Source organism: Sarcophilus harrisii, chromosome 3 (genome assembly GCF_902635505.1).
Source record: "Sarcophilus harrisii chromosome 3, mSarHar1.11, whole genome shotgun sequence".
In the NCBI taxonomy this organism is placed as follows: Eukaryota; Metazoa; Chordata; class Mammalia; order Dasyuromorphia; family Dasyuridae; genus Sarcophilus; species Sarcophilus harrisii.
The window spans coordinates 572,055,839-572,067,442 of record NC_045428.1 but is presented as its reverse complement, the minus strand read 5'-3'; positions in this window follow the sequence as shown (position 1 = coordinate 572,067,442).

The following is an 11,604-nucleotide window of genomic DNA, read 5'->3' as shown; positions in this document are numbered from 1 at the left end:
AAGCTGAACAGTTCTATAAAGATCTACAATATCTTCTAGAAATAATGTCCCCCAAATCCATTCATCCTAGGGGATTGGAATGCTAACATGGAAAATCAAAAAAAGAACTGGGAAAACAGGCAAGTTTGGCTTTGGGCTACAAAATGAAGCAAGTCAGAGACTGATAGAGTTTTGTTAAGATAACTTACTGGTAATAGCACTCTTTTTAACTATCCAAAAGGTAACTCTACACGTGGGCATCACCAAATGGTCAATATGAAATCAGATTAATTATATACTTTCCAGCCCAAAATGGAAAAACTCTTTACAATCAAATAAGACAAGACCTGGACTTAACTATGGCTCAAATCATTAGCTTCTTGTAGCAAAATTCAGATTAAATTAACGAAAATAGGGAAACCATCAGACCATATAAGTATGACCTGAATAATATTCCTTATAAATATCAAGTGGAAATGATGACAAGATTTAAGGGATTAGATCCAGTAGATAGAATACCTGAAGAACTATGAAAAGAGGGTTTGTGATTTTGTACAGGAGGCAGTAATAAAAAAAAAAACTTTCCAAAGAAAAAGAATAAGAAAGCAAACTGCTTATCTCATAAGACTTTACAGAAAGGGGCAGCTAGGTGGTGCAGTGGATCAAGCACCAGCCCTGAAGTCAGGAAGACCTGAGTTCAAATTTGGCTTCAGACACTTAATACTTCCTAGCTGTGTGACTCTGGGCAAGTCACTTGACCCCCAATTGCCTCAAGAGGAAAAAAGACCTTACCGATATCTGAGGAAAGAAGAAAAGTGGAAGGTAAGGGGAAAGTACTAAAATGAATGGAGAATTTCAGAGAATAGCAAGGAAAGATAAGATTTTCTTCAATGAACAATAAAAATAAATAAAAATAGGGGGAAAAAAAGAAATTTCTTCAAGAAACCTAGAGATATCAAGAGAATATTTCATGCATGATAAATGACAAAAATTGTAGAGACTTAACAAAGCAGAAGAGATTAAGAAGAGATGGCAAGAATATATAGAACTATACAAAAAATTTAATGTCATAAAGAATCATGATTCTTGTTACTACTCTAGAGTCAGACATTCTAGAAAATTATATCAAGTGAGCTTTAGAAAGCATTACTAACAATGGAAATAATGGAAAAGACAGAATTCCAGCTGAGCTATTTAAAATCCTAAAAGATGATGTTGTTAAAGTGCTGCATTCAATATGCCAACAAATTTTGAAAACTCAACGGTGGCCACTGGATTGAAAAAAGATCAATCAATGTCCTGATTCTAAAGAAAAGCAATACCATAGAATGTACCAAAAAATTGTGCTCATTTCACATGCCAGCAAGGTTATGTTTAAGATTTTGTAAGCTGGGCTTCAGAAATATGTGAACCCAGAATTACTAGAAAAGCAAGCTTGGTTTTGAAGGAACAGAAGAGCTAAAGACCAAATGTTCAACATTTGTTGGATTATGGAGAAAGCAAAGAAGTTCCAGAAAAACATTTGATTTTTGCTTCCTTGATTATACTAAAGTGTTTGACTGTGTGGATCACAACAAAATATAGCAAGTCCGCAAAGAGATGGGAGTACCAGCTCACTTTTGTGTAGCTTCTGAGGAACCTACATATGAGCTAAGAAGCAATACTTAAAAACCAAACGTGGAATGGATTGCTTTAACATTGGAAAAGTTGTATATTGTCACCTATTTATCTTATATGCAAAATACATCAAGCAAAATGCCATGCTGAATGAATCAAAAGCCAGAATTAAGACCGCTGGGAGAAATCTCAACAGTCTCAGAGATGTAGACAATAATATTCTGATGACAGAAAGTGAAGAAGAAATTATCTAATGAGAATGAAAGAAGTGAGTGGAAAGGCTGACTTGATGCTTAACATAAATGAACTAAGATCTCAGTAAGTGGTCCTATCACTTCCTGGAAAATAGAGGGGAAAGAAATGAAAGCAGTGGACAATTTTATATTCTTAGGCTCAAAGTTCATTGTAGGCATGAAATTCAAAAACGCTTCTTGGAAAGAAAGCTATGGCCAATCTAGACAACATACTAACAGAAAAGACATCCCCTTGCTGACAAAGGCCATATAGTCAAAGTTTTGGGGGTTTTTTGTTGTTGTTGTTTTTTATTAGTAGCAATGAGAGTTGGATTATAAGGAAAACTGAGCACTACAGAATTACTGTTTTTAAATTGTAGACGTTTGAGAATTCCTTAGAAAGCAAGGAGATCAAATCAGTCAATACTTAAAGAATTAATTCAGATGATTCATTGATAGGAAAAATACTGAAGCTGAAATTTAAATACTTTGATCACATCATGAGAAGAGAGGACTCATTGGAAAAGACCATGATGTTGGGAAAGATTGATTACTGTTGCTGTTGTCCATCCTTCCTTCTGAAGAGGACCAGTGACATCAGGAGGGCAATGTCTTGACTTGCAAGTGAATTAGTTTTAAGTAAGGCAGGGCTGTGCAAAGTGATCACTCCAGAGTCATCTAGTTCAGGGGCAAGACATAAGTCAGGATGACTAGAGATAATCCTAGATGCAGTGGGCAGATCTTGGCCTTTTTAATCTTAGATTTTTCCCATGTCTCAGTCTCTCTGAAGTGACACCCATTCTATGATTCAGTGATTTAGGGCTAGGTAGGAAAGGAAGCAAAATATGGATGTGTTTTTCTTCTCAATAGAAAAATTAGTCTGGTAGGGGAAGACCTTCAGGGTTTTTGGCTAGAACAAAAACAATTGTTATTTACACTCTGAGCCATCAAACCCCAAACAACAACCAAATGATGCTTGAGTTAGAACCTATTATTGGTCAATCAGTGAGAGCAGGAGTGATTTGGGTTTAACATAATTGAGTAGCTCTATTTGAATTTCTGTGAGCTTTATCTAAATCTGGTTTTCCAGAGATCTATCATCCAGAGATCATAAATGAAACTATGTGGGACAAAAGGCTGAAGACAAAAGAAGAAAATAACAGAGGATAAGATGGATAGTGTTATGGGAATAGCAAACATGAACTTAGAAAGACTTCAGGAGACAATGGAGGCTAGCACTGGCCATGCTAGGGTCTATGGGGTCACAGAGAGTTATAACTGAATGACTGAAGAACCACAAAGCTTAAACAATTCCTACATCTACTTAAAGTAAGTGATAAGATGCTATACTTTAATAACTTAATCAAATGAAAACATGTATAAGATCAATCAGATTTTAGTGTAAGTGTAAAAAGTCATTGAAAACTATTGAATGAAGTTGAGGGAGAAGTGGAGTTAAAATAATGGAGTGACAATCAATAGTTTGCCCCCCTCATCCAGCATACCTACTCCATGACAACCTAGAAAACTCACTAGACCAGATTCCGATCAGGAAAGTCAAGAAAATGTCATTGTGAGCCATTTTCCAGCCCAGGAATGCTGAAGAAGACAGAAGTCATTGGACACAAGGGTGGAGATGGCCAGGAGTACAATGCAGCAGCCGAGGGCATTCTTGGCCCAAGGAATAATAAAGGAATTAAGACCAAATACCAGGACAGGAATAACAGGAGTAGAAAGAGATCCCAAGGAATCCCTGAACCAGCACTAAAAACAGGAATGGCATCAGATGGCAGTGAAGAGGTTCTGAGTAGCCAAATGGGCATTAGCAAAGAAAGCCTGATTTTGTATTAAAAAAAAAATCTGAAGTCTACTCTTTGAAGCAAGCAGGGAGGAGCAGTGAGAAGATTATAAATAGAACCTTTTGATCTTGTTTAGGCCTTTTGTTCTTAAGGATCTTTTGTTTAAGTGGACTTTTGATTATAGTCCTATACCACATGGAGATTTCTAGGAAGTCCACCTTTACTATACACAATCAGAAAACCAAGAACTGATGTCAAACTCCCAAAGTTTGAACTGCTTATACTGTAGATACTTAACTACATTTCTTTAGGAATTTAACCTGCCAATCAATGGCATATTCCCACCTCATAGACTCTTGCTTTTAAAGACATTTTTCTCCTGGTTAATTGTGAGTTCCACCAGGGAATTTGTCTTTCCCCTCATAAATTGTTAAAAACTCCTTTCTTTGCTAACTTCTATTGGAATTTAGCCCACTCTTAGCAGCGTAATAAAATCTTTACCCCTTCATTTGGAGGATGTTGAAGCCTACAAGACAACTCATGACACTGGCCTGTAACCCCAATATGTTTTTGGGTATCACCTCATACCCCATCATTTGGTAGGTGAACTCCACTGGGAACCTGATGCAGAAAGAATCTAACTGCACCCCATAACTTCAGCAGCAGTTTTGTCAGTTATTTCCTAGTTTTGGGTCACAAGGCAAAGAAACAATTTTCAAAAACTTAGTTGTGTTCCCCTTGTTTGGGACAAAGAGACCGATCACTCATAAAAAGCAGAAGTATTTATTAGAATCTCTAGAATCAGACCCCATCCTGGTCTGTGAGCCGAAGATCACGGCAGGAGAGAGCCACTCCCTTGAAAATGTTCACAGTTTTTATACATTTCAAACAAAGAACCTCTAAAATCCCACCCTCTCTATGGTGTGATTGGTCACATAAGTCTCTATTCCCCTATTTGGTCAGTGGAATGCAGTAGATGTATAGCTTCCTCACCAGTATCCTTTTTTTTTGGACAATGGAATATAGCCCAGGCCTTATCTAAAATCACATGCTTCCAGAGAAGCCAAAACTGAGGCCTTTAAGGCTTCAATTAATTTAGCTGACAGTCTCTGATCCATATGTGCCTGATCTGTAAGTTCTTCACCTTTTCCATATACCCTGAACACACAAGCAGAGTAAGGACTCAGTATTAATATTCAGTCCCATACATAAACCTGAAGTGGAATAATTATGCCAGAAGACCAAGACCAAAGGAGAGTCAACAGTTTGCTACTGTTTGGTACAACTCTGAACCTGCAGAACTTTCCAGCAGAATAATAGTGATTGAGTCCAGAAGGAGTCTACTTAAACTCTACCACATACAATCCAATAAATGTGACTCAATCAAGAGGTAATCTGGAAGAATGAGTTTTAAAAAAAAAGAACCCAATCATTAAAAGCCACTATGGTGACAGGGAAACTCAAGACACAGAAGAAGGGAAGCCTCAGAGAAAAATTCAGATTGGACAAGCCCAATAAGAATTTTTAGAAGAGTTAAAGAAAGAAATTGAAATAAGCAACCAAAAAAAAGGAGGTACAAAAGCTAACTGAAGAAAATAATCCCCCCAAAATTAGATTTGGGCAAGTAGAAGTTAATGATTCTATGGGACATCAATAATCAGTCAAAGAAAATAAAAAGAATGAAAAAATAGAAGAAAAATGTAAAATACTTCATTGGAAAAACATATGACCTGGAATATAGATCCAGGAGAGATAATTTAAGAATTATTGGACTATCTGAAAGCCATAATCAAGATAATGTTAATGGATAGAGCACCAGCCCTGAAGTCAGGAGGACCTGAGTTCAAATCTGGTTTCAGACACTTAATACTTCCTAGCTGTATGACCCTGGGTAAGTCACTTAAGCCCAATTGCCTCAGGGGGAAAAAAAAAGATTTGTAATGCATTAATCTAATTTATCATCAATCATAAGTAATTACTAAATGTCTATTATATGCCAGAGAGTAGGGAAGGCATTGGGGATAACCAAAAGGATCTTACATTCTATAGGGGGAAACAAAATGCACATATATAAATAGATATGAAACATATATACAGCAGATACTAGGTCATCTTAAAAGGAAGTCCAGAATCTGAGGGTATAGCATGGGCAGGAGGGAGAATCAGGTAAGGTGACTTGAGCTGAATGGTGAAAGACCCCAAGGATTTTAGAAGGTAGAAGTAAGAGAAGAGTCATTCCAGGTACGGGGGTAACCAGTGCAAAAGTTCAGAGACAGAAGATGGAGTGTCATGTATCAAGACCCATAAGTACAACTGTTTGGCTGAGAGTTCACGAAGGTTAATGTGAAATTAAAAAAAGAAAGACAATGTAGTGCTATAAACTCTAATACCACTTCCCAAAACTCCATTCTCTCCATTGAGAACATGTCATTCTTAATGACAACTCATTGTCATATAGGGTCCCCAGAGCATGAGTGTTCCTTTTTATCCTCTCAGAAACTGGGATTATCTCTGAGAGAATGAAATGGGGAATCTTTTCTCATTCTACAGTTCATGAGCCCCCACTGGTGTGCTTCTCTCCATGATTGGCGGGTAATATCTGTTGTCAGTCATGCTTAATTAGCTTTTAGAAAAAGTTGATATAAACCTCCTCCTTCCCAGAAGCCTGAAATGCACTTTCTCACTTGTGTATATGGAGAAAATGGGCTCAAATGTAAAAAATCTCATATGACAAAGGGGAAACTTGCCTCCCTAGCATGCTAAAAGTCCTTTCTTCTTTCATGAAGTGATTAGGAAAGTGTCTCCTAGGCATGGTGTAGATCTTGACTATTCTCTTTGTGGAGTCTTGAGACTTTTTTTTTAAGCAGTATTTTCAGACTTTATTATTTTTGTTAAATCATCATTATTCTTCTAGTCTTTCAATTACATAACCTCAACTTCATTGTCAGCTTCTCCCCCACCTTTATTACATTTATCCATCAGTTTCCAAATCTTGCCATTTCCATCTCCCCAAGATATCTTGCTTTGATCCTTTCTCTTGGTACATAATTGGCACTTTGATACCAGCCTTTGTCATCTCTTGCCTAGATTACAGTCTCCTAATTCATACCCTTCAAGTAATTTCTGAATCTTGCTTATCCTGTAAAAAACGTCCAAGTGATTTTCCTTAAGCACACACTAACCATCTCACTCCTCTACTCATCCAATTCTCATGCCTTGCTCTTGCCTCTATGATGAACTACAAATGCTTTCATTTGGTTTTAAAGCACTTAATTTTTGTTATTCAGTCATTCCAGTTCTTTACAACCCAATTTGGGGTTTTCTTGGAAAAGAGTGAAATTCTTTTTTCCTCATTTTCTTCTCCAACTCATTTTACTGAGGACAGAACTGAGAAATAGGATTTAAGCATCTTGCCCCCTAGTAAGTATCTGAGGTCAGATTTGAACTCAGGGCTTTCTGACTCTAGGCTTAGTACTTTATTTTGCCACCTAGTTAAGCGACCCCAGACTCTCTCTCCAGACTCATTGTCCAATACTTCCTCTCTCCCATACCCAGTGATGTAATCACACTGTTTTTCTCTCTGTTCCTTACATAAGATAATCCATTTACCATCTTTTAAAGGATGTACCAATTACCATATTTTGAAAGAAAAGCTTCACATGCTTCTATGTTACCACACTGACGTTTTTCGCTGATGATTCAGCTTAACTGAAAAATTGATTTGTAGCTCGAACAAGACTGCTTTTCTTTATCACATCCAGTCTGTTCTCAGCTTCAAGCTGAGAACAGACTGGATGTGATTAGAAAAGGTAGTTTTCCTTATCTGCAGAAGCTGCTCTAGGGATAGTGTGCTAGAACTATGACATCAACGAAAAAGTCCTAATTCTTCAAGTCCTGTGAAGTTCACTAGATCTTTATCCAGTCGAGGTAAAGGGATAAAACTAAAGAATAGCAAGACTAAAATATCTTCTTCTGACTCAAGTGACTCCTCAGTTAGAATACACTTTCTGTCAACATTATTCCAGTTCAACCAATAGTTTTCTATCTTTTCAGTGTTTTGACTTTGCTTTTATTATTTCTTGATATCTCATGGAATCATTAACTTCTATTTGACCAATTCTAATTTTAAGGAGTTATTTTCTTCCGTTATGTTGTTAATTCTCTTTTTATAACATCTTTGCAGAACTGGGGGATATATATGAAACCCCAAAGGTAATCTTTGCTCTCCAGCTTATATTCTAGAGGGCATTCATATGCAACAAGGACATTCATAAATCATGTAATCGACCTCCCTTCCCTCATTCAAAGCCATCTCCTTCAAGATTGCCTTCCCAGTTAAATATAGATAAACTTGATCACTCATCCCTCCATACCTGGACCTCAGTTTGCACCATATGGTCTCCTAATTGTTTATATACTACTTTGGTACTCTCCCTTTTTGTTATTTTTCCTCGTTCTGCCCTGTCTCTACAAATGGAAGCATTTGATACCCTATCAATGGTGTTACTCCAATGGATTAATAAATAACATTTACTGTCATGGATGACCTTTAAATTGTCCTTCAAATTTTGTCAAGTTCATTTATTCATAATTATTCATAATCTGTTCTTCACAACAGCCCAGGAGCTATAGTGTTATTCTCTTCATTTTATAGTTGGAAAGGCTAAGGCTCAGAAAATGCTACTGACTTGCCTGTGGTCACAAAGGTGGGATTTTTGTTCAAATCTCCCTTATTCCAAATTCAGCCTTCTATCCACTTAATGAGAAGCTGTGGAGCCTGGTGTTTTTCCCTCAGAAATCTACCCCATGATGAATTCTTCCATTTTGTATAATCCTTCAGATTTCAACCACCTTCACTTTTATTCTGTTAAATGATATTCACAGCAGACCTTTGATACTTAGTAGGGAGAACCAGAACTAAAAAGAAGGAAATAAGCATTCATTAAGCACCTCCTTTATATCAGGTACTATACTTAGTACTTTACAAGTATTATCTCATTTGATCAACACAAAAATCCTGGGAGCTAGGTACTATTATTATCTCCATGTTATAGTTGGGGAAACTGAGGCAGAGATTAAATGACTCGCCAAGGATCATGTGGCTAGTATGTGAGACTGAATTGACAGTAAGCCATTCTGACTCCAGGCTTAGCCTTTGATCCACTGGGTCAAAACTGCCACTAAAAGCTGGGTCTTTTTACTATAATCTAGTGATCTTTATACTACACCACTTCCAAGAAAAACTGAAGAAGCTCTGTCTTTGGCCAAATGGATGAGATTCAATGAATTTTCTCAGTATCCTACCAAACAGAGAAATGGACAAGACCTGTGACATCTTACTAAGTGAAATTTCTTTCCCATACTTGGCAGGGTTTAACCCTTCCACCTCTGGAACTGTGACCCTGAGAACCCTGCTGTATTGATTGGTGAGAACCTCCAATGGCCCACTGTATCTAGAAGACTTCAGCCTTCTTCATCTGACCTTAACAACTGTTTTGCTGCATACTCTCACTCTTCAATTTTCCTCTTCTGAAACTATAATCAAATCAAGCCCACTAATGCTCCTGGAAAGGCTGTATCAATTTACTCCTGTATGGCTTCATTTACCATCCTTGTAACTTTCCAAATCAAAACACCTTTCCCTGACTACAATTCCCCATTGTGGATATTGTCTCACTCTATTAGAAGATAAGCTCTAGAAACTAAGGGGATACCCATCAATTGGGGAGTAGCTGAACAAATTATGGAGTAGAAAACTAATGAAATACTATTGTGCTATAAGAAATGATGAATGAGACAGTTTCAGAAAAGCTTGTGAAAACTTGTATACCTGATGCAGAGTGAAATGAGAGGAACCAGAAGACAAAACATTTTTAATAAGATTTAATTTTTTTCTAATTGCAAGTAAAAATAATTTTATAAGATATAAGAATAATTTTAACACTTTAAAAAAAATTTGAGTTCCAAATTCTCTCTCTCTTCCTAAGACAGTAAGCAATTTGATGTAGTTTATGCATGTGCCAACATGCAAAACATTTCTATAAAAGAAAGCAGACCAAAAAAACCCACAAAAAAATAAAGTGCTAAATAGTATGCTATGATCTGCCTTCAGCCTCATAAATAGTATGTTATGATTTGTATTCACACTCATTAAGTTGTCATACAATATTGCTGTTATTGTGTATACTATATTATTCTCCTGTTTCTGCTTACTTCACTTTGTATCAGTTCATGTTAAGTCTTCAGAACTTATTGTTGTTCTGTTAAGACAAACAGCCTCTAAAAGCTGTTTTGTTAAGCTTTTGTTAAGCTTGTTAAACTTAACAACTTTGAGAGAGTCAAGAATCCTGATCAATGTAGTGACAAACAAATGATACTAGGGAACCAATCATGGAATAAATTACCCACCTCCCAACAAAGAAGTGATGGGCTCAAGATGCAAAAGGAGAATATTTTGGGGAATGGCCAATGTGTTTTTGCAATTATTTTGTTCAAAGATGCATATTTGTTACAAAGGTTGCATATCCCTTTTTTGTTCCCCTGCAATATTAGGAAAGTTAGAGGGAAAGATAATAAGTAAATTCTTGCTAAATGAAAAAAAAAAGATTTAATTTTCTTTAAAAGAATGTAAACTCCTTTAGGGCAGGACAGAGAATGTCTAAGCTTTCACATTTGTATCCCTAGTAATGTATTGCACAATGCTTGGCACATTGCCAGCATTTAATAATTGATTTTCCATTAATATCCTCTCATCCCTCCACATTCAGTTACCGTGATCTGGATGAGCATGGAGGTCACTCAGCTCTATTTCTGATGACACAGCTGCCATCCCTAAATAAAACCCCATAAATGGCTGCTGCTTTTAGTGGAATCCTCCCCCTCTCTTTCAGAAGAGGAGCCCAAAAAACATCCCTTCCCTCCTAGGCTGCTTCTGCACCAAGTTCCCTCTGGAAAATAAAAATTAGGGCCTGGACTGACCTGGCAGAGATGGCACAAATCTTATTTTGCAACAGTAAAGCTTTACGAAGTTAGACACAGACAAAAGAGGTGAGTATAATGAGATTAGAATAGACATAAATTAAAATCCTAAATTCAATAAATGCCTTATCAGCCTCATGCTGGAAAGACGGTGGACATCCTTTGACAGGAATAAATTGCAATGCCCGGGAAAAACCCCTGTCTCAGAGGACCGGAGGCTGCAACAAGGAGGGGAGGAAAGGCTCATCCAAAGAGTTTTTATTACTAGCTTTGTACTGAATTTCCCCAAGCCAGTGAAAGCAAGTAGGGGCATATCCATAAAAAGTCAAAAGACCCGAGTTCAAATTTCCCTCATTACCAGCTGGGTAGTGTTCAGCAAGTTATTTAGTCTCTATAAGTTTCTTCTTTTGTAAAATGAGGTGATTGGATTTATTTATTTATTTATTTTTGTATTTATGGATATTTATTCTCATTTTATTATATAAATATTTAGGTATCTATAGTAGTCTTTCTTGTCTTCTCTAAAAGAACATAAGCTACTTGCAAGGAGGAATTGTTTGATTCTTGTATTTGTATTTCCAACATCGAGGATCATACTTAAAACTGAGTAGGAATTTATCCAATACTTGTTTTTTTTTAAATAACTTTTTATTGACAGAACCCATGCCAGGGTAATTTTTTACAACATTATCCCTTGCACTCACTTCTGTTCCGATTTTTCCCCTCCTTCCCTCCACCCCCTCCCCCAGATGGCAAGCAGTCCTATACATGTTAAATAGGTTACAGTAGATCTTGGATACAATATGTGTGTGCAGAACCGAACAGTTCTCTTGTTGCTCAGGGAGAATTGGATTTAGAAGGTATAAATAACCCGGGAAGAAGAACAAAAATGCAAGCGGTATATATTCATTTCCTAGTGTTCTTTCTTTGGGTGTAGCTGCTTCTGTCCATCCTTGATCAATTGAAACTGAACTAGATCTTCTCTTTGTTGAAGAAAG